This window comes from Entelurus aequoreus, linkage group LG03, assembly GCF_033978785.1.
Source record: "Entelurus aequoreus isolate RoL-2023_Sb linkage group LG03, RoL_Eaeq_v1.1, whole genome shotgun sequence".
Classification (NCBI taxonomy): domain Eukaryota; kingdom Metazoa; phylum Chordata; class Actinopteri; order Syngnathiformes; family Syngnathidae; genus Entelurus; species Entelurus aequoreus.
In genome coordinates this window covers 29,174,384-29,197,936 of record NC_084733.1, presented here as the reverse complement: position 1 = coordinate 29,197,936, position 23,553 = coordinate 29,174,384, and the positions used below count along the sequence as shown (strand labels likewise).

At 44.8% G+C, this 23,553-nt stretch overlaps 2 non-coding genes and 1 pseudogene across 2 annotated transcripts; all 3 read left to right on the top strand.

The window, feature by feature from the left end:
- Nucleotides 1-6,954: 6,954 nt before the first annotated feature.
- LOC133646332 (large ribosomal subunit protein uL13-like) lies at nucleotides 6,955-23,059 on the top strand (annotated as a pseudogene).
- Nucleotides 7,853-7,933, top strand: LOC133647530 (small nucleolar RNA Z195/SNORD33/SNORD32 family). Its single transcript, XR_009825712.1, has one exon. It is a non-coding gene; the product is annotated as a small nucleolar RNA Z195/SNORD33/SNORD32 family (small nucleolar RNA).
- LOC133647533 (small nucleolar RNA Z195/SNORD33/SNORD32 family) lies at nucleotides 10,419-10,496 on the top strand. The gene has a single exon (XR_009825715.1). It is a non-coding gene; the product is annotated as a small nucleolar RNA Z195/SNORD33/SNORD32 family (small nucleolar RNA).
- Nucleotides 23,060-23,553: the final 494 nt, after the last annotated feature.

Here is a 23,553-nt window from a genome sequence, read left to right as displayed (position 1 = left end):
TTGCGATGAAAACAGAGCTGTTTGTATTGGGATACAATGTGTCCCAATACTTCCGCTTCAACCATTGACGTCACGCGCATACGTCATCATACCTAGATGTTTTCAAGCGGAAGTTTCCCGGGAAATTTAAAATTGCACTTTATAAGTTAACCCGGCCGTATTGGCATGTGTTGCAATGTTAAGATTTCATCATTGATGTATAAACTATCAGACTTCGTGGTCGGTAGTAGTGGGTTTCAGTAGGCCTTTAAATTCTTAATGAGACACTTTTCTGTCGTCACATGGACGCCTACCTTTCCCGTTATCGTGGACAAAAGGGAAGTAGAAAGGCGTGTCCAGCGCATACAAAGACAGGTGTCACAGCAATTATTGCAGTAGCAGGGACAACGAGACAATGGTTCCACATTGACAAAACATTGAACAACCTTCAGGTATTGACATGTAACTTACACATTTTGTGTAATTATAACAATAATAAAACATTATGCATTATTTACATGACATAATTGACCCCGCTACACATGTACCGTCCTTTCTTCGTCAACAGACCCTCAAAAGTCCGTCACCATGGAGCCCGCAGATGGCAACTTCCTGTGGCCCCAGCCCAGTGATTGGTGGACAGACTTCCCAACCGAAGAACAGCTGGTAAGGGGATGATATATCAGCAGCACGCGTTTGCACTTTCATTCTCAGGCCTGTCTTGTTAACGCTGCCGATGAATGCAGCATCTGTCAGGAAGTAAGACACACACACAAAAAAAAGGCGAAAGAGGAGAGAGGCAGAGAACAACCTGTTCTTTGGCACACCTCGCCAAAAAGGCTGCGGCGCACATTCAAATGGGAAAAGGGACGCCATCATGTTCTAACAAAGGGCTGATGTGCTAAAAACCCTATTAAAAATGCATTATATGACTCAGGTGATGGAGCTTAGTCACTTTTAAATAGTTACAATTTGGATATGCTTTACATGCATTTAACAGCTATTAACACAAATACACTCAGGTCTGCGTTATTATATTTCAGATGGTTTTCCTCATCAAAATGTAGCATTTAAATTACCTGTCAATGAGCTTTATTTGTCACACTTGTACACGTTTGCACATATGCGGTATCTTAACGTTTATATCTTTATTATTGGCGTACTGCTCAGGTTAAAATAGTTTAAAAGGCAAAGCCCGACAGCAGACAGAATGTTTAAAATGCATGTAAGAGTTTATTATGCACTATAATGCAATCTGCTAAAAAATAATGGAAAGTGCCACTCTAAATAGCAACATATGAAACCCCTTCCTACTGTAGGTCTAAGGAAAGAAGAACATATTCAAAACAGTCCCATCAATCAATCAATCAAAGTTTATTTATATAGCCCTAAATCACGAGTGTCTCAAAGGGTTGCACAAGCCACAACGACATCCTCGGCTCAGATCCCACATCAGGGCAAGGAAAAACTCAACCCAATGGGATACAATGAGAAACCTTGGAGGGGACCGCACATATAGGTAGGTAGGTAGGTATAGGGACCCCACCCCTGGACGACCGGTGCAATGGATGTCGAGTGGATCTAGTTAATAGTGTGAGAGTCCAGTCCATAGTGGGGCCTGCAGGGGATCATCTTGAGTGGAGACAAGTCAGCAGCGCAGAGACGTCCCCAACTGATGCACAGATGAGTGGTCCACCCTGGGTCCCGACTTAGAACAGCCAGAACTTCATCTGTGGTTACCCGATAACCTTTCCACGTAGGAAAGGGGGGCAGAGCAGAAAAGAGATGGCAGATCAACTGGTCTAAAAGGGGGGGCGGGTCTATTTAAAGGCTAGAGCAGAGGTGGGCAATTAATTTTTTACCGGGGGCCGCATGAGCAACCCGAGCACTGCTGGAGGGCCACACCGACAATATTTCAATTGAATTTTGCTCAAATTATTTTTGATATACCGTAATATAAATAATGATAATAATAATAATAATTTCATTTAACCTAACTTAACTTTATACGAAAGCAGATTGCTTTTGATGGTTTTATTTTTTAACACTGTCTTACACAACACTTCCTGATGTATAATACAATGCAAAAATGTCAATTTCTGTCACTTTATCCTACATCCTCTTTAAAATTCCAACATTTTTCCCCGTCAGATTTGGACAACCATCTGTTGTCACACCTGCCAGCTTGTCCCATTTCAGACCTAACATGTCCAAACATGCATTTACCTATGTGAACAAGTCATTACCTGTGGTTGTCTCTTTAATTGACTGCATGGCTGCCAGCTACTCTGTGATTTGAAAGTCTGCAGTTATCCCACGTAAGAAGATGAGCAGCTGGGAGGTGTCAAGTACATCGCAGCTCTCATCCAAAGCCAGCGAAAAACTGTCAAAGTCGGCCGTTCTGTTCTTCAGCTGAAACTCCAAATTTCCAGCGATGGTCCCGACCCGCCTCGTTAAAGTGCGTCGGGAGAGTGACACGTTCTCAAATGCGCCCCTCTTCTCCGGGCATATCAGCGCCTCAGAGTCCAATAAGCACTCCTTAATAAACTCTCCGTCAGAAAACGCCTTACTTTTTCTGGCGATTTTGTGAGAAATGACGAAACTTGTCCTGACAGCTGCATCTCTGGGGGTGTGAAATTTGGCAAAAAGTGCTTGTTGGGTTTGCAGTTTTACCATCAACGCATCAGCCTCCCTTGCGCGCGCTTCATCAGACAGATTCCGGTATTTTTCCTTGTGCTTCGTCGTGTAGTGGTGATTCAAATTATATTCTTTAAACACAGCAACCTGTGTACCACAAATTAAGCACACGGCTTTACCTTTAATTTCTGTAAAGAAATACTTGGCAGTCCGTGTCTTGTTGAAAACATGGCATTCGTCATCAACTTTTCTCTTTTTAGCGTCTCGGGGGTAATCGGGCATCACTTGTCGCTGTGCACCTTCACTCACAGGTTGCACACGGACATACGCCCATAAATAACACTTTTCAAAATAAAAGCAGCACAGTTTGTATTGCACGCACGACATACAGTACAGGCCAAAAGTTTGGACACACCTTTTCATTCAATGCGTTTTCTTTATTTTCATGACTATTTACATTGTAGATTGTCACTGAAGGCATCACAACTATGAATGAACACATGCAGAGTTTATGTACTTAACATACAAAGGTGAAATAACTGAAAACATGTTTTATATTGTAGTTTCTTTATAACAGCCACCCTTTGCTCTGATGACTTTTTTTTGCACACTCTTGGCATTCTCTCAATGAGCTTCAAGAGGTAGTCGCCTGAAATGGTTTTCACTAGAGATGTCCGATAATGACTTTTTTGCCGATATCTGATATTCCGATATTGTCCAACTCTTAATTACAGATTCCGATATCAACCGATACCGATATATACAGTCGTGGAATTAACACATTATTATGCCTAATTTTGTTGTGATGCCCTGCTGGATGTAACAAGGTTTTCCAAAAGAAATCAACTCAAGTTATGGGGAAAAAAAGCCAAAATGGCACTGCCATATTTATTATTGAAGTCACAAAGTGCTTTTTTTTTTTTTAATATGCCTCAAAACAGCAGCTTGGAATTTGGGAAATGCTCTCCCTGATAAATAATAAATGATAAATGGGTTGTACTTGTATAGCGCTTTTCTACCTTCAAGGTACTCAAAGCGCTTTGACAGTATTTCCACATTTACCCATTCACACACACATTCACACACTGATGGCGGGAGCTGCCATGCAAGGCGCTAACCAGCAGCCATCAGAGGCAAAGGGTGAAGTGTCTTGCCCAAGGACACAACAGACGTGACTAGGAAGGTAGAAGGTGGGAATTGAACCCCAGTAACCAGCAACACTCCGATTGCTGCCACAGCCACTCTATCAACTTCGCCACGCCCTGAGAGAGCATGAGGGGGTTGAGGTGGGCGGGGTTGAGGGGGCGGGGGGTGTATATTGTAACGTCCCGGAAGAGTTAGTGCTGCAAGGGGTTCTGGGTATTTGTTCTGTTGTTTTTATGTTGTGTTACGGTACGGATGTTCTCCCGAAATGTGTTTGTCATTCTTTTTTGGTGTGGGTTCACAGTGTGGCGCATATTTGTAACAGTGTTAAAGTTGTTAATACGGCTACCCTCAGTGTGACCTGTATGGCTGTTGACCAAGTATGCATGGCATCCACTTGTGTGTGTGAAAAGCCGTAGATATTATGTGACTGGGCCGGCACGCAAAGGCAGTGCCTTTAAGGTTTATTGGCGCTCTGTACATCTCCCTACATCCGTGTATACAGCGGCGTTTTAAAAAGTCATACATTTTACTTTTTGAAACAGATACCGATAATTTTGAAACCGATACCGATCATTTCCGATATTACATTTTAAAGCATTTATCGGCCGATAATATCGGCAGTCCGATGAGGTACGTGTTTTTGTTTGGTTTTTGTACCTTTGGTCCTTTGCAAGTGTCTTCTCCCACATCACCTGTATGTTTGCCATACCTGCACAACCAGGCACAAGGAGAAAGCACCACCAGGAGGAAATCGACCACCACAAAAAGGATATTGAACGCCTTCAGCGAGAGATTGACCGCCATAAGGGAAAGATTAGGAAGCTGAAGCATGACTGAGAAACCTTCAAACGAATCAAAACCAGTTTCTGCCAGACATCTTTAATCACCGCTTGCGTCTAAGGAATTATATTGCTGCTTTTTTTCAAACTGTATTTTCTTCTGCAGTAATGTTGCATAAACAACCAGGCAGGATTGTGTTGGATTGTTGCTTGAATGCTAAAGTGCAATTAAAAACTGTCACAAAAATATTGTTTCCATGGAACTGTGTGACATGATGTATAAACTGTAGTATGCTTATACAGGAAAAATTGTTTATAAAAAAAATAAATTGCTTTTTATTTGATAGTTAGTGATTCTGTGTGGCCCTAGTGTGAATGTGAGTGTGAATGTTGTCTGTGTTGGCCCTGCGATGAGGTGGCAACTTGTCCAGGGTGTATCACGCCTTCCGACCATAATGCAAAGCCGAGTGTCTGTCTTGCTTTTTATTTGATTGTTAGTGATTCTCTGTGTGGCCCTAGTGTGTGAGTGTGAATGTTGTCTATCTGTGTTGGCCCTGCGATGAAGTGGCGACTTGTCCAGGGTGTACACCGCCTTCTTCCCATAATGCAAAGCAGAGTGTCTGTCTTGCTTTTTATTTGTTAGTGATTCTCTGTGTGGCCCTAGTGTGTGAATGTGAGTGTGAATGTTGTCTGTCTATCTGTGTTGGCCCTGCGATGAGGTGGTGACTTGTCCAGGGTGTATCCCGCCTTCCGCCCATAATCAGAATCAGAAATTCTTTATTAATCCCCGAGGGGAAATGACAATTTTCAGCACAATCCCATTCAAGATCAGACAAACATTACAGGGAGACAGAACAGGATCGCTGACAGGTCTGCCAACTTCCGGCGCCCCTTACAAAAAAGGTGAGATACAGGTAAACAATGGGGGGGTGAGAAAAAAAATAATCGGTCTAAGCCTGGGCCCCTGGACAGGGGGTCCAGACTGAGGCCAAGGGAAAAAACAACTCATAGCCATAGCACACATCCCTTTTACATGTGTGTAAGAGGGAAACATCAAACATCAAAGACCACAAAGGACATTAAAGACATTAAAAGAGCAGAGCTGATGCAACCAGCCATTTCTACATACAGCTATGAAATAAAAAGTAAAAGAAACATGTACACTGTGGTGGACTCTGCGGTGTTCCACGCCATCGTCTGCTGGGGTGTAGGGAGCATGGCCAGCGACAGGAGCAGACCCAACAAAGCAACCAAGAGAGCCGACTCCACTCTCGGCCGCCCACCAACTCTCGGCCAGTGTCCAGTCCGCATGGATGAGCGAGGATACGTCCAAGGAGACTGAGGTGTCCGATACCTGATCATTCAGCCAAGACACTGTGAAGCCTGTCCGTCCAGGCGCTCAGTGCTAGCTCCACAGCCCTTTCTCTTCATCTGCATCTCCTCCAGTCTCTCCAAACAGACTCTGGTGTGGCAGAGACCCAGCATCTGGTCTCAATGGCCAAAAGGCTCCCGGGAGGCAGATCCAGAAGTCCACAAAAAAGCACCGCAGAAGTCACGAAAGTGCCACCCCTTGTCACACAGTCCCAAAGGGTCCCGAAACAAAAGGCAAAAATATATATATATATATATATATTAACACATGAAAACAAGAGGGAAACACAAAAGGACGACACAAGAGCACAGAGCTCCTGCCATAATGCAAAGCAGAGTGTCTGCCTTGCTTTTTATTTGATTGTTAGTGATTCTCTGTGTGGTCCTAGTGTGTAAATGTTGTCTGTCTATCTGTGTTGGCCCTACGATGAGGTGGCGACTTGTCCAGGGTGTACCCCGCCTTCCGCCCGATTGTCGCTGAGATAGGCTCCAGCGCCCCCGCGACCCGAAGGGAATAAGTGGTAGAAAATGGATTATTCTATGCGTGTGTGTGTGTGTGTGTGTGTGTGTACGTGTGTGTGTGTGTGTGTGTGTGTGTGAGTGTGTGTGTGTTTGCGTGTGTGTGTTTGTGTGTGTGTGTGTGTGTGTACGTTCCCTGTTTATACTGATCTAAAGTTAGCTGGTATTGACCCAGTTCAGGACTCTCCCAGAGAGAATGGATGGATTGTCTAATTTAGTTTCTAATGCTCATAATTTGTCATTTAATGATATGATTACATTCATTTTAAAAATCGGATGCATAAACTGTTTTGTAATTGTGTTTAATGCTCATAAATAATTTACCATTTAAATTAAGATTTTAAAATGTTTAAAAATATGCATGTATGTATTATGTTTAAATGATCAATTATGAGTATTAAAAACAAAAATACAAACTAATTAAATGCAAGATTTTGTTGATAAAATGAGCACGCTCTGTATGACGTTGCATTGCGCACGTCTCGCTAATGATATCAACCAGCAGGGAGCGATATAACATTATCAACATTTCGCAATAAGAACAGCCACAGGAAAACGGTTCATAATCAGTGACGTCACTTCCTTCTACCCCTGCCTATTGCCACCGGCGTCCCCGTCTATCTTTTTTTTTGCACATCGTGGCAGACCGCTTCAACAAGGTGAGGAAAACCGCAGTACAATTTTTACTTTTTTAAACCCTTGTCTGCCAATTTTGCGTGCATGCGTTTTCGCAAATACGCACCTAATGACTTTATTAAGCCACAGTGTCAAAACTGGGGTCACATTTTGGAGGGAGCGTGCCTTAAGTCCGACTGGAAATCGGGAGAATGGATTTTTCGGGAGAGGCACTGAAATTCGGGAGTCTCCCGGAAAATTCGGGAGGGTTGGCAAGTATGAAGTGTGGTTTAATGCCTTCTGCTTTTAGCTAGCTTCGCCAAATGGACAGCATGGCAGCCAGGCTAGGAAAGCAACGATGGCGGCTAGCGAGCTCACTTCAAATTTAAGCCGCGGTTAATTGAATTGTCAGCTTTTATAAAGTTTAATGGTCGTTAAATATATATTTCCGCATGTAACTATCAACCAAACTCCGTACTATGACTTGGTTGCAATGGGACGGTCAATTGCTGCCCGCCCAGCGGCCATGTGCTCAATCTTACGTGTTCTCTAAACTTATGCTGAAACCCTAAACAATGAATCGCATTTGACGTTCGATTTCTGAAACCTGATTTAAATGGGCATTATGTGCGTTTTATATTTTGACCTTTTGGGTTAAATCATGTTTGATGTTACAGGTTCTGATACTAGATGGCAGAGGCCATCTGCTCGGTCGGCTGGCTGCCATTGTGGCTAAGCAGATCTTGCTCGGTAGGTGTCAATATGTATAGTTACCGAAATGTTTAGAAATTTGGCATATCTGTAGACTTGTCCTTGATGATTTACCTGAACCAATCTTGAGTTTAACGACCTTGAGAAAATGTTCATGCACTACCATCTGAGACAAAATGGTACAAACAGATTTGCCATTTTCCCAAACAAATGTCAGATTCTCTAATTGATATATTTACTTGTTATAGGACAGACAATTGTGGTGGTCCGGTTTGAAGGCATCAACATCTCCGGCAACTTCTACCGTAACTAACGTAAGTTGGGTCGGACATCATTAGGACCTGGCACCTGATTTAACGTTGTATATGATTTGTAATGTTTTTGGTCTCAAGACAGGGGTTTTGAAGTGAAGTGAGCGGTCCTTGACTTCTGGTGTAGTAGCTTGAGAAAATGAATAAACTTAGGTTATGTTGAAGGTAATATGGATTGATTCACTCCTATAGTCAGGTGAGCAAAAAACTAAATGTGGCCAATTAGTTCCAGCCTTGACAGTGGTAAAAATATTTCCATGAAGTAGAATTATTACTACTAGAATATGTATATTTGGTATGCTGCGATGTCATTCCATGTCCCTCACGTCAAAGGTTTACCACTGTAGAGATGTGTAATTGATAAAGTTAAAGATGTGCATAATAAAGTTAGTCAACATGATTGTTGCAGGAAATATTTAAGATTGTTTATTGTCATATGCACAGTTAAACAGACAGTTTGCCGTACAATGAAAATCTTACTTTGCTAGCCCACCCTTCAACAAGTCACACGGTACTTAGCTAAAATAAAAAGTTATATACAAGGCACAGTAAGTAACATTACATTATTGCACATTCTGATTGACAGTCAACAGTATAAATATGGAGGTGACCTTGGGTCACAGCAGCAGTTAAAGGGTCTTTAGTGATCAAAGGTGAAAAGTGTCTACACTGATGGTTCACAGTTCGGGGGTGGTCATGTTAGCTGTCTTTTGTTCAAAAAGATAAAAGTAAAACGGGGGGGGGTTTAAAGGTTTTCACCCTGTCCACCTCTGTCCCCCCTATGTACAGAGGTGTGTACTGTGCACTCCTTCTCCGTGGGTCAATAATCATCTTGTCTGTGTTCAAGGAGAGATTATTATCCTGACACCAGGCCACCCGTTCCGCTAGCTCCCCCGGTGATCAGTCCGACGACCGTAGTATCATCTCCAAACTTGATGATTCTGGTTTTGTTCTGGGAGGCCACACAGTCGTGTGTGAAGAGGGTGTACAATAGGGGGCTCAGCACGCAGCCTGTGCTTAGAACCTTTGTGCCTGATGTCTGGTTGCCAACTCTGACTGACTGGGGCCAGTTTGTGAGAAAGTTCAGGACCCAGTCACAGAGAGCCGGTGTCAGACCAACAGTGAGGAGTTTAGCAGTGACTTTTTGTGGGATGACCGTGTTAAAAGCAGAGCTGTAGTCGATGAATAATAGCCTGGCATAGGTGTCCTTGCCCTCTAAGTGGGTGAGGGTGGCCATCCTCAGTGGACCGGTTCTGCCTGTAGGCAAACTGTAGAGGGTCCAGTGTGTCTTGGATGGTCTTCTTGATGTGTGACATGACTATCCTCCGCCTCTCGCCTTTCTTGAAGCCATTGTCCGGTCTCCACGGTAGACTTTGAGTGCGTTGCTAGCTGGATAGCAGAGTCTGGGATGTTGTCCGAAAGCCAGGTTTCCGTGAAAATAGGAGCACAGCATTCTCTCAGTTCACGCTGTGATGTAATACTGGTTCTCAGCTCATCCAGCTTGTTGTTGAGCGAGCGCACGTTAGCTAGCAGCAGGCTAGGTAGTGGTGGTCGTGTAGCTCTAGCCTTTAGCCTAGCGTGTAGCCCCGCTCTCTTGCCCCGCCGCCCTGTTGTTGTTATTTTGGTGTGGCTGTGGTTAGCGGGGTCTCGTAGCAGAAAGTTGAAGTCCGTCAGATTATAAATGAGCTCGTGGTGAGCTTTTCCGATGTCCAGAAGTGCATCTCTGTTATATCTCACTGTTGCGCTTTAAAAACTTTGCATTTAGGATGCAAATTAGGACTATAATAAAAAAACGTAGTTGTCGGGAGGACGACGCAAAGACGTCAGCCACGGGGGGCGCCATTTGGAATATAACCCCCAAGATTCACCACCGTCCTAAGTTCACTCTTAACTTGGAAACGGAAGTCACTCTTGATTTATATCAGTTGCCGCAACATAATTAAAAAAATACATACTCCACTCTAATACACATGTTTATGAGCCTACAATCACTTTTTCAGGGAGTACAGTAGGCCCTAAATCGTAAGAATGTGATTCTTACGACTGTTGATTCGGTTCCAATTCTTGGAGGGACGTTTCGATTCTTAATAATAAATTATTGTAATATAATTGAAATGAACATTTAAAACATTAAAAAAAGTTACAAAAGCTCTCCTTCACTGACGTGTATGTGCAGAAGAGTAAGCATGGAGATGGCCTAAAATGTATTTTTAAAAGGGATTTGAAGTCCCATACCTTGGAAACCCCCGTCTTTGATGAAGCTTACTTGGTTTATGGTGCTCTCTGCAACTCTGCCCACGACTGTTGTCGGTGATGAGTGAACACATGAATTTTGAGTGCTGCATGTACATTTGTCTGTGATGATGTTCAGTTTTTGAGTTTTAATTGACCATGAGAATGTCCTACATGCACTACCATCTGAGACATCATATTGAGTTGAAATGGATCTTTGCCGTGTTCTGGATACACCTCTTAATATTCGAACATGCCATGTCTTTGCAGTGAAGTACCTGGCTTTCCTGCGCAAGCGGATGAACACAAATCCCTCTCGAGGACCGTACCACTTCAGGGTTCCCAGCAGGATGTTCTGGAGAACTGTCAGAGGTGAGACAGAATAATGGGCCTTTCTGAAATATACTTGGTGTTTCCCTATTCCTTAATGGTGGGAGAAAATGTTTTTATAAATAGTTGATTTATATAGGCTAGTAAGGTAAAGTTGTGTACCTGACAAGTTTCGGCTATCTTGCTTCTGCAACAGGGACGAGGGAGCCTACCAACTATCCCACACCTGGGACACAGTCCTGCAGGGCCGCCCCCGGCCGTTTGGTGGACATCCGGACGACAGGGGGCGCCCCGCCCTACCCCCGACGCACACCAGGGGACACCGCCATCCCACCACCTCAGGTGGGATGGAACAATCCATATAACACGTCACAGATGACGTCACACTAACACAGGGGTGGGCAATTAATTTTCACCGGGGGCCGCATAAGCAACCCGAGCACTGCTGGAGGGCCACACGACAATATTTCAATTAAATTTTGCTCAATATTATTTTTGATATACCATAAGATAAATAATAATGATGATAATAATTAATAATAATAATAATAATTTCATTTAACCTAACTTAACTTTATACAAAAGCAGATTGCTTTTTAAGGTCACTTTATCCTGCATTATCCAACATTTTTCCCCATCAGATTTGGACAACCATCTGTTGTTAAAAATAGTTTTTAATCATATCTATTCTATATTGTTTTTTATATTGGTTTTATATGTAATTGTTTTTTCTTTTTATTCAGTCATTGGTGGAGCTAAGGATAATATTTGAATATTGTTTGTAATATTGTTGTGCAGCACTTTGGAAACATTTTGTTGTTTAAATGTGCTATATAAATAAAGTGGATTGGATTGTCACGCCTGCCAGCTTGTCCCAACACGCATTTACCTCTGTGAACAAGTCATTACCTGTGGTTGTCTCTTTAATTGACTGCATCAGAGCTCTCATCCAAAGTTAGCGAAAAACAATCCTGTCTCCGGGCATTATCAGCGCAACAAAGTCCAATAAGCACTCCTTAATAAACTCTCCGTCAGAAAACGCCTTACTTTTTCTGGCGCTTTTGTGAGAAATGACGAAACTTGTCCTGACGGCTGCATCTCTGGGGGTGTGAAATATGGCACAAAGTCCTTGTTGGGTTTGCAGTTTTACCATCGACGCATCAGCCTCCCTTGCGCGCGCTTCATCAGACACATTCCGGTATTTTCCCTCGTGTTTCTTCGTGTAGTGGCGATTAAAATGATATTTAAACACAGCAACCTGTGTACCACACATTAAGCACACGGCTTTACCATTAATTTATGTAAAGAAATACTTGGCAGTCCATCTCTTGTTGGAAACACGCCATTCCTCATCAACTTTTCTTTTTTTAGCGTCTCATCACTTGTCTCTATGCACCTTCCCTCACAGGTTCCCTCCGGACATACGGCATAAATAACACATTTCAAAATAAAAGCAGCACAGTTGTATTGCGCGCACGACATAGATGTTTTTTAAACTTTATTTTGTAATTTGTAATTGCGCCGTTCAATTCACTCACAATCGCACACGCGCATACGTCCACACGGAAGTAATACAAATAACGCTTTTCAAAACAAAAGCAGCACTGTTGTATTGCACGCTCGACATAGATACTTTTTTAAATTTATTTTGTAATTTATGATTGGCCTCACGCGGGCCGGACAGGGATGCGCAAAGGGCCGGATGCGGCCCGCGGGCCGTACAATGCCCAGGTCTGCACTAACATCACGTGACACCTCTGAGGAAGGCTGCAGAAGCAAGATAGCCGAAACTTGTCAGGTACAAAACTTTACCTTACTAGCCTATATAAATCAACTATTTATAAATACACATTAGTAGGCTAAATGAACCTCTTTAACATAGTGGGAGAAAATGCTTTTTGCCACATTTAATTTCAAAGCACATTTTGCCCCACTTGACAGCCACGATTTTTATATATCTATTCTACTTCAGTGATTCTCCAGAGAATCACTTGATTAAAGTACAATGTTTTATTCTCCTATATTCAGTGTTACTGTTAAAACTGTTAGTGGCCAAAAATATTGAATACTTAGGCCTTCTACGGTACTGTATTTTAATGCTGGTCATTATATTGGTACTTGAAGAAAAAAGTTAAAGAACCACTGATGTACTGAAATTCTGCAGATCTGCATTAAGATGGGATGCAAATTTATGCTCTTAAGAACAGCTGTCTCAGCAGTAGAGTTGTGCGATATAAAATTGGTCAACAATGGAGCGTCTCATCGTGATAATGCATGTTGAAGACATTCTAGAGGTGGTCTGCACATTTGATAGCCGCAAACGGATGACCGTGTCTTCAACACGATGTAGCATCCCCACTAGCAAGATAGCGGCTTATGAATCCTTGCCTCCGTGGTGGCAGAAAATGATAAGAGGACAAGGAATAGCTAAACATGTGACAACACACCCTACCGCCTGTGGTTTATGGCGCAGGATACAATAAGCCATGTTAAGCTAAAGCTTTTGAAATTCAATGGGTGGGCAAATAGACAGTAACAATAAATGTATGATCAAAGTTTTTATTAAAACATATACAGTATATATACAAGTCCCTGAGCACTGCAGGGCTTTAAATCTGAGCCATTAGTAGTTTTTGCATAAGTTAAATTGTTTTGCACTGTTGAATTCATTTTGTTCAAAATTTTGTATGTAATGAATAGGAAAGTAACCACATTAGCAAGTACTTTCAATAGTTACGACAAAATACCACCAAAAGATGATGCAATATGTTACCCCTGTTTTGAAATGGTTTTATTCTCTATATCAGGGGTCACCAACGCGGTGCCCGCGGGCACCAGGTAGCCCGTAAGGACCAGATGAGTAGCCCGCTGCATGGCCTGTTCTTAAAATAGCTCAAATAGCAGCACTAACCAGTTAAATTGTATTTATTTACTAGCAAGCTGGTCTCGCTTTGCCCAACATTTTTAATTCTAAGAGAGACAAAACTCAAATACAATTTGAAAATCCAAGAAAATATTTTCAAGACTTGGTCTTCACTTGTTTAAATAAATTCCTTATTTTTTTTTACTTTGCTCCTTATAACTTTCAGAAAGACAATTTTAGAGAAAAAATACAACCTTAAAAATGATTTTAGGATTTTTAAACACATATACCTTTTTACCTTTTAAATTCCTTCCTCTTCTTTCCTGACAATTTAAATCAATGTTCAAGTAAAACATTTTTTTTTATTGTAAAGAATAATAAATAAATTTTAATTTAATTCTTCATTTTAGCTTCTGTTTTTTCGAGGAAGAATATTTGTGAAATATTTCTTGAAACTTATGATTAAAATTCAAAAAAAATATTCTGGCAAATTCTAGAAAATCTGTAGAATGAAACTTAAATCTTATTTCAAAGTCTTTTGAATTTCTTTTAAAATTTTTGTTTTGGAAAATCTAGAAGAAATAATGATTTGTCTTTGTTAGAAATATAGCTTGGTCCAATTTGTTATATATTCTAACAAAGTGTAGATTGGATTTTAACCTATTTAAAACATGTCATCAAAATTCTAAAATTAATCTTAATCAGGAAAAATTACTAATGATGTTCCATAAATTCTTTTAAGTTTTTCTCTTCTTTTTTTCGGTTGAATTTTGAATTTTAAAGAGTCGAAATTGAAGATAAACTATGTTTCAAAATTTAATTGTCATTTTTTTCGTGTTTTCTCCTCTTTTAAACCGTTCAATTAAGTGTAAATATCATTAATTATTAATAATAACATAGAGTTAAAGGTAAATTGAGCAAATTGGCTATTTCTGGCAATTTATTGAAGTGTGTATCAAACTGGTAGCCCTTCGCATTAATCAGTACCCAAGAAGTAGCCCTTGCTTTCAAAAAGGTTGGTGACCCCTGCTCTATATAATGTGATATATATTGTCGCAGGAGGCTGCAACATGTCACAGTATAGATTTTATGTTAGGCTCGACCAGAGCTGTTGAACCAAATGTACCAGGGACCCTCAAGGACAAAGACAACGGAGGCAGTAATAAAGTATAACAGAGTTTAATGAAACTTTACGGAGGAGCGGAGGGATCCCGGGGAGGCGGCGAGGCGTGGGAGACACTGGGTTTGTGGAGGAGGGAGCCTGGAACGAAGCAGAAAACAGAATCAGCATGGAACAAACGAGCACCAAGTTCTCCTTTAACTAACTCACAGAATACTACTAGATAACTGTAATTCTAAATGCTGTCTATACTGACCACAGGAGTCAACGTTCAAGCGTCGGGCGCCGGCTCTCAGCGGTTTATGTAGGCTGCTCTCTGATGGCTGGGATGTGGAGCAGCTGGGCTGATTGGAACCAGCCACACCTGTGCTGGCTGCAGCAGGCTGAGAGAGACGCCCGGCCCTTGCCCTTAGATGGCGTGCAGGGGAGGGACCAGGAACGTGTGACACAACAGTACCCCCCCCCTTAGGGGAGGCACCGGACGACTGTCCTAGGGCACCTGGATTGTCCCGATAGAAATCGTCCAGCAGGGAGGGGTCAGCCAGGTAGGAACGGGGCACCCAGCTACGGTCTTCAGGGCCGAAGCCCTCCCAGTCCACCAGGTACTGGAATCCTTTCCCACGGCGGCGGACGGCGAGCAGCTTCCGAACCGTCCAAACAGGATCACCACCAGCCAGGACTCGGGGGGGTGGAGGGGCGGAGGTAGGGGGAGACAAGGCACTAGTGGTCACGGCCTTAATCTGGGACACGTGGAACACCGGGTGAACCTTAAGAGCAGGAGGGAGATTCAGACGAACTGCAACGGGGTTGATAACACTGTCCACAGTGTAGGGTCCGACATAACGAGGATCCAACTTGCGGGTTGAAGTCTGGGACGTCTGCAGGGGCAGGTCCCGGGCCAATAGCCAGACCTTCTGACCAGGCTGATAGTCAGGTGCACGCACCCTCCGGCGGTTGGCACCACGCTGGGTACGTGCAGAGGCACGGAGTAACGCAGCGCGGGCAGCCTCCCAGATGCGTCGACACCGGCGGAGGTGGGCTTCGGTGGAGGGAACTGCTACCTCCACTTCCTGTTCGGGAAACAGAGGGGGTTGGTAACCCAGCGAGCATTGAAAGGGTGACATGCCGGTGGCAGAGCTCTCCATGGTGTTGAGGGAATATTCCACCCAGGGTAAGTACTTAGCCCAAGAAGAGGGGTTGCTGGAGGCAACACAGCGAAGAGTCTCCTCAACTGTCTGGTTAGCGCGCTCCGTCTGCCCATTGGATTGTGGATGGTATCCAGAGGAGAGGCTGGCCGTGGCTCCAATACCCTTGCAAAAGGCCTTCCACACCTTGGAGATGAACTGGGGACCACGGTCTGACACGATGTCCGAAGGAATGCCGTGGGGGCGGACAACATGGAGGGTTAGGAGGTCAGCCGTCTCAGCAGCAGACGGGAGTTTGGGGAGAGGGACAAAATGAACTGCTTTAGAGAATCGGTCGACCACCGTCAGAATGGTGTCACAGCCCTGGGACACAGGAAGCCCAGTAACGAAGTCCATACCTATGTGAGACCAAGGCCGACTCGGAATAGGAAGGGGTTGTAGCAGGCCTGCAGGAGGCCTGTGTGAAGCCTTACTACGGGCGCAGACGGTGCAGGCGGCCACAAATTCCCTGACATCCTTCTTGAGGGTTGGCCACCAGAACCTCTGAGCAATGAACGAAGCTGTCCTGCGCTCTCCAGGGTGACAGGCAACACGGCTGGAGTGCCCCCACTCCAATACCGGTGTACGGACGGCATCAGGAACAAACTGTCTGTTCTGAGGGCCGTTGCCAGGGTCGGGCTGGTTCTCTAAGGCCTGCCTCACCACAGCGTCGATGGCCCACGTGACTACACCTACCACCCGGGCAGGGGGCAGGATGGTGTCGGAATCCGATTCCTCCTGGACAGCAGGATCTTCGTTAGAGAACTGACGAGAGAGAGCGTCCGCTCTGACGTTCTTGGAACCTGGGCGGTAGGTGAGGGTGAAATCAAACCGGCTGAAGAATAAGGCCCAGCGGGCCTGCCTGGAGTTAAGCCTCTTCGCCGTCTTCAAGTAGGTCAGATTCTTGTGGTCTGACCACACGATGAACGGCAGCTTCGCTCCCTCCAACCAGTGTCTCCATTCCTTCAGAGCGTCGTGGACCGCCAACAGCTCCTTGTTTCCCACGTCGTAGTTCCTCTCTGCGGGGTCGTAGCTCCTGGAGAAATAGGCGCACGGATGAATCTTCTGATCCTCTTCGGACCTCTGGGAAAGGACGGCTCCGATGCCTGTGTCAGAAGCGTCCACCTCGACAATGAACTGTCTTGTCGAGTCAGGGTGGATTAGCACGGGTGCTGTGGAGAACAGACTCTTGAGCTTGGAAAAGGCTGTCTCGGCTCGAGACGTCCAGGAAAAAGGACGCGAAACGGAGGTTAGAGCATTAAGGGGGGCAGCGATCTGACTGTAACCCTTGATAAACCGGCGTAGAAAACCGGCGAAACCCAGGAATCGTCTGAGCTGAGTCCGGTTAGTAGGACGTGGCCACTCCTCCACGGCTTTGACCTTGTCAGGATCCGCACGCATCTGTCCAGCTTCCACAACGTTGCCAAGGTATGTCACAGAGTCAGAGTGGAAGACACACTTCTCAGCCTTGACGAACAGGCGGTTCTCCAACAACCGCTGGAGAACAAGGCGGACATGCTGGTGGTGTTCCTCCACAGACCTGGAGAAGATAAGGATGTCATCCAAATACACCACCACAAAGATGTTTAGCATATCTCGTAGCACATCATTCACGAGGGCTTGAAACACCGCCGGGGCATTGGAAAGCCCAAAAGGCATCACAAGGTACTCAAAATGGCCAAGGTGGGTGTTGAAGGCCGTCTTCCACTCGTCACCGTCTCTGATCCGAACTAGGTGGTAGGCATTGCGGAGATCAAGCTTAGTGAACACTCGGGCATGAGTGAGTGGCTCAAGAGTGGAACTAATAAGGGGAAGTGGATACTTATTCTTCACTGTGATGTCATTGAGACCACGATAGTCAATGCAAGGTCTCAGACCACCATCCTTCTTGTCTACAAAGAAGAAGCCTGCCCCCAGAGGCGAGGACGACGGCCTGATGATGCCAGAGAGCAGGGACTCCGCAATGTAGTTGTGCATCGACTCCTTCTCTGGTAGGGAGATGTTGTAGAGATGCGACTTAGGATAGGGAGCCCCAGGCAGGAGGTCAATGCCAATATCATAGGGTCGGTGCGGAGGAAGTGAGAGTGCTTTATCCTTACTGAATACCAAGGCAAGGTCATGATAAACAGGTGGAACACCAGTGATGTCGGGGGGAGAGGACATGGGTTTGGGTCTGATTGAAGGGGACAGGGCGGAGCGCAGACAGGTTGCATGGCATGCGGTGCTCCAGCCCAAAATACGACCAGAGGCCCAGGAGATGTGAGGTTCATGCCTCTCCAACCAAGGTCTACCCAACACCAGGGGCGCTGTTGGGGCGTGTAGAACAAAAAAGCGGATGGTTTCAGAGTGATTTCCAGACAGAGTGAGTGTGAGGGGTTCTGTGGAAAAGGATATAGTTCCCATGGAGTGTCCGTCGATCGCTTGGGGAGACAGTGTGCGATCTAAAGGAACTAAAGGAATGCCCGCCTGGTGAGCCAAAGAGATGTCCATGAGGCACTCGTCTGCACCGGAGTCAATGAGGGCACTAACAGACAGTGTCTCTTCATTCCAGGTCAAGGTTGCAGGGAAAAGTCGGTTGGAATGATTCTTGGGCTGGGGAAGAGTTGTTTGGCTCACCAGTATAGCCCCTACCGGCGAGCTGGGTCTTTTGGGCGGATCGGGCAGACCTTGATGAAATGTCCTGGCTCACCACAGTAAAGACACAGCTGGTTGGTGAGCCTTTGTTCCCTCTCAGCTAGTGTCAGCCGGGACCGGCCGATCTCCATGGGCTCGGCAGGCCCGGGTGAAGAGGGAGCAGGGGGGAGCATAAGCAGTCGAGGTTGTGGAGTGGAGCGAGGAGATGGTGAAGTGCGGGTCACTGAAGCAAAGCGACTGGACCCAGGAGGAGGAGAGCTTCGTTGGGCTCGGTCCGCATGGCGCTCCTGAAGTCGTGTTCCCATCTTAAGGGCCAGGGATATGAGCTCATTAAGAGTCTGTGGGCTGTCACGGACCAAAAGATCTTTAATAGAATCACTCAGCCCCTTGCGGTAGACACTAAGAAGGGCGTGGTCGTTCCACTGGCTTTCAGCAGCAAGGATCCGGAACTCCAAAGTATACTGAGCCACAGAACGTGACCCTTGGCGAATAACTAGCAAACGGCTGGAAGCATCTTGTCCGTCAGTAGGGTGGTTAAACACAGCTTGAAACTCACTCTTAAACTGAGAGTAGTTAGTGGCAAAGACAGGGTTGTTCTCTACTGCTGCAATAGCCCAATTAAGAGCGTCGTCGACCAGGAGGGACATGATGAGAGCAATCTTCGAACCATCAGAAGTATATTTGGATGGCTGATGAGTAAAAAGTAACTCACACTGTGCCAGGAAGCCCCTGCAATGACCAAAATCACCATTAAATGGCCTAGGACTGACTAAGCCAGGCTCAGACTGAGGCTGCTGTGTGCTGGGGAGGACGGGGTTAACAGGCTGGTTTGAAGAACTTGAAGCAGAGTTAGATTCAGCTGAAACATGTGCTGTAAGGACCTCCAGGGTCTTCTGTATGCCGAGCAAGACTCCAGAAATGTCATTCACTTGGCCAGACAGAGCAGCCACATTACCAACAGTAGTTTGTGAAGTCTTCTCAAGCACAGCAATTTGGGATTGAACAGTGGGAAAAGCTTTGTTCAATTCTTCATGCAAAGTGGACAGTTGTGTGGCCTGGCCAAACACAAGCTCTCGTAATTCAGGGTTCTTCTGTCCCTCTGTCCCTGAGGACCCGGTTTGGTTCATTTTGGGCTTGAACGTTCTGTTAGGCTCGACCAGAGCTGTTGAACCAAATGTACCAGGGACCCTCAAGGACAAAGACAACGGAGGCAGTAATAAAGTATAACAGAGTTTAATGAAACTTTACGGAGGAGCGGAGGGATCCCGGGGAGGCGGCGAGGCGTGGGAGACACTGGGTTTGTGGAGGAGGGAGCCTGGAACGAAGCAGAAAACAGAATCAGCATGGAACAAACGAGCACCAAGTTCTCCTTTAACTAACTCACAGAATACTACTAGATAACTGTAATTCTAAATGCTGTCTATACTGACCACAGGAGTCAACGTTCAAGCGTCGGGCGCCGGCTCTCAGCGGTTTATGTAGGCTGCTCTCTGATGGCTGGGATGTGGAGCAGCTGGGCTGATTGGAACCAGCCACACCTGTGCTGGCTGCAGCAGGCTGAGAGAGACGCCCGGCCCTTGCCCTTAGATGGCGTGCAGGGGAGGGACCAGGAACGTGTGACACAACATTTTAGGCCATATCCCATCCCTGGTCTGCAGTAGTGACGAGGGACGTATATCAAGATTTTATCGGTACAATACCTGTATCGCTTTTCCTTATCAAATACGTTGTATAGCGGTACTATGTCATTTGTGGGGGAAAAGAGTATTTTAATCAGCATTTATACTAGCACAAATATAAACCATAACGCCTCCAACATGATGCATTGTAACATCTCACAGCACGGAAGTCTTAACCCCTGTTTGAGTCAGTTGACTTCTTAAAGAAGTCAACTTTGTGCAGTGTAAGGTGAAATGCAGTTACGTCCTTGTGAAGACCACACATATCATCACTGTTTTTCTATTCATTACAATTACTCAGATGGAAATATTTATGTATGGCATGCATTTGCAGAGCACATACCTTTTACGTGATGCATAAATCAAGACAATCAATTAGCATTTTATGTGTGTGCTTTTGAAAGAATAGGAATTATCTTGCACACAGAAGTTTTTGAGTGACAGACTGGAAACCATATTTAGTGTTGCGCTATCAGTGTGTGTGTGTGTGTGTGTGTGTAGTTTTATTTAAATAGAAATTACTCTGTGAACAAAATGTAATGCTCGATCGTCCAGTCGAGAGACAGAAGGAACTGAAACATTTAAACCAGATGTCTTTTAATGCCACAAAAATGCGGCGCAATCGAATGACGTCAGACAGCAGAGACCTGTCAGTCACAGCGGATGCTATCCTGCCTCAAAGCAACTTTATGGATTATATTACCTCAATATATAATTTTTGTGTGGATTAACGGATCACTAGGACAGTTGATAAAATGTGTCCGCGACTCGTGAGTAAAGTGCGCTCACTGACACGTGTGTGACTTTGAAGAACTTTTGAGAAAATATTGTTGACAAACTTTGTTTGTTTGTTAATCAAAGCTGATTTTAATGTAGCTGAACTGAATGACATCCATCCATAGATTTTCTATTGCTTCTCCCTTTTGGAGTGGCTGGAGCTTATCCCAGCATGTCATAATTACGTCGGTCAGCTGGAACAAAAAAATACCGCCCGCTGTATCTATCGTTGGTTCAGGATCTTCACGGTCCTAATGGGCCTACTTAATTGGTAAACCGGTACCAAAAAATACCGGTACTGTTTCCATCCCTTGTAGTGACTAACTTTTATTGAACACATGTATTAATTGAAAGCTGTACTTACCAGGCATGCTGCCCCACAAATCAAAGAGAGGCCAGGCAGCCCTGAATAGGATATCCTGGCCCTGAATAGGATGAAAGTCTTTGATGGCATCCCCCCACCCTACAACAAGGTGATGTCATTGCGCAACACTGTGTCCCAAGTACTATGCGTCAATGACGCCCTAACCTTACCATGCCTTGTTTGACTGATGTTTGAAATTAAACTACTTCTAAGACCTACCACCTAGATCAGGGGTCGGCAACCCGCGGCTCCGGAGCCGCATGCGGCTCCTTGACCACTCTGATGCGGCTCAGCTACATACATGCCGACCCCCCCGATTTTCCCAGGAGATTTATGGATCTCAGTGTCTCTCATAGATTACTCCCAGGGAAAAAATAATCCTATTTACACTCTAATTACTAAATAAAGGGCGTGCCCTAATTGCACTGCAGTAATTGTCCTCTATAGCATTTACATACAGCGTGCCAGTCCAGCCACATGTTGCATGTTGTTATTACTTGCACACACAGGAGACAGCAAAGCATACTTACTCATCAGCCACACAGCTTACACTGACGGTAGCCGTATCAAACAACTTTAACATTGTTACGTTACAAATATGCGCCACACTGTGAACCCACACCAAAAAAGAATGAAAAACACATTTCTGGAGAACATCCCACCGTAACACAACATAAACACAACACAACCATTACCCAGAATCCCATGCAGCCCTAACTCTTCCGGTCTACATTATACACCCCCGCTACCACCAAATCCCCCCACACATCAACCCCCCCCCCCCCCCTCTCCGTGCGTTGGTTGAGCGGAAGAGTTAGGGCTGCATGGGATTCTGGGTATTGGTACCGTCAGTGTAAGATGTGTGGCTGCTGAGTTAGTACGCCTTGCTGTCACTTACGTGAGCAAGCTGAAATTGCATTCTACGTGTGGTCGAGCAGGTACACTGTTAGGGCAGACTGTAGAGGGCGCCAAATGCAGTGTCATCACGCTCTGATATTCGGGAGTCTCCCGGGAAAAATGAGAGGGTTGGCAAGCGTGACGCTATCAAGCGCCATTCATTCAAAACTCGCGGGCTGCACTAACATCAAATTTCCACATTAAAGTGCGTGCCAGTGCGTGTGTCGGAGACCCCTGGTTAACATAGCACAAAGCATTTAAGATTTGTATGCAGTGTTTTTCATTTTAAATTTTAATTTTTTTTTGTGGCTCCCATTACTTTCTTTAATTTGTGAAACTTGCCAAAATGGCTCTTTGAGTGGTAAAGGTTGCCGACCCTTGACCTAGATCATATTTGCACTTGCCCCCTGAGGTTCTTTGGTATCTGATTTTTGTGTTTCGTTTCTTCAGAGGAAGCGTATGGTGGTCCCAGCTGCACTTAAAACTGTGCTCCTAAAGCCCACTCGTAAGGTGGGTCGACATGGAGGTTTTTTAATCGGTTGCTAAAGGGTGATAAGCCCCAGTGTTCTAAATCTGATCATGCATTGATGAAACCGCACTATGCGGATTTGAGTCAGGAACATGTGCCTACAATGCGCATGGACTTTTTTCATTTTTAATGTACTGCTTTTTCTACTGCTACAGTTTGCCCTCCTGGGACGTTTGGCCCACGAGGTGGGCTGGAGATACCAGGCCATCACGGCCACCCTGGAGCAGAAAAGAAAAGTGAAGGCTCAGTTGCATTACAAAAACAAAAAAGACGCAATAAAACTGACAAAATTGGCAGAAAAAAACATAGAGAGCAAGACCTGTCCGTACACAGATCTTCTGAAATATTACGGCGTTCTTGTGTAAGCGTGTCCGAATAAAAGCAAGTGAATCTTCATAAACAGTCTCCTATTTTTCAATACCGTTTAGATTTCATGGTTACTTGTTTTTTGACAGCAGTATAATACCATGCATACATTAGTTTACCTGGAAACTGCTGAAACGTTTGAGACCCTAAGTGTTGCAGTACATGCAAAACTGATTTTTCTCCCACAGAGGGCAGTGTTTTACTTAAAAACGTTCATTTCGCCCGCTTTCTGAATGTCCCAATAGACGATTGCATTGAAATACATATCTGCGGGGCAGCCTTCATTTTGTGCCTTTTTTTGCTGGAACTCCACTGCTTTAAAAACAAAACCCACCAATCTCCAGTGTAAGTGGACTTGGTTAGGGCTTTAGCGATTAAGGTAAACCAGCGATGGTCAATCTAGAATTATTTGCTGCATGCAAATTCAAGAGATTGACCAGGTAAATTGCATATGCTGGATGTTGACTAGGTTTTAGGAGTACATGACTTCGACTGACCCAGTAAGCCTAA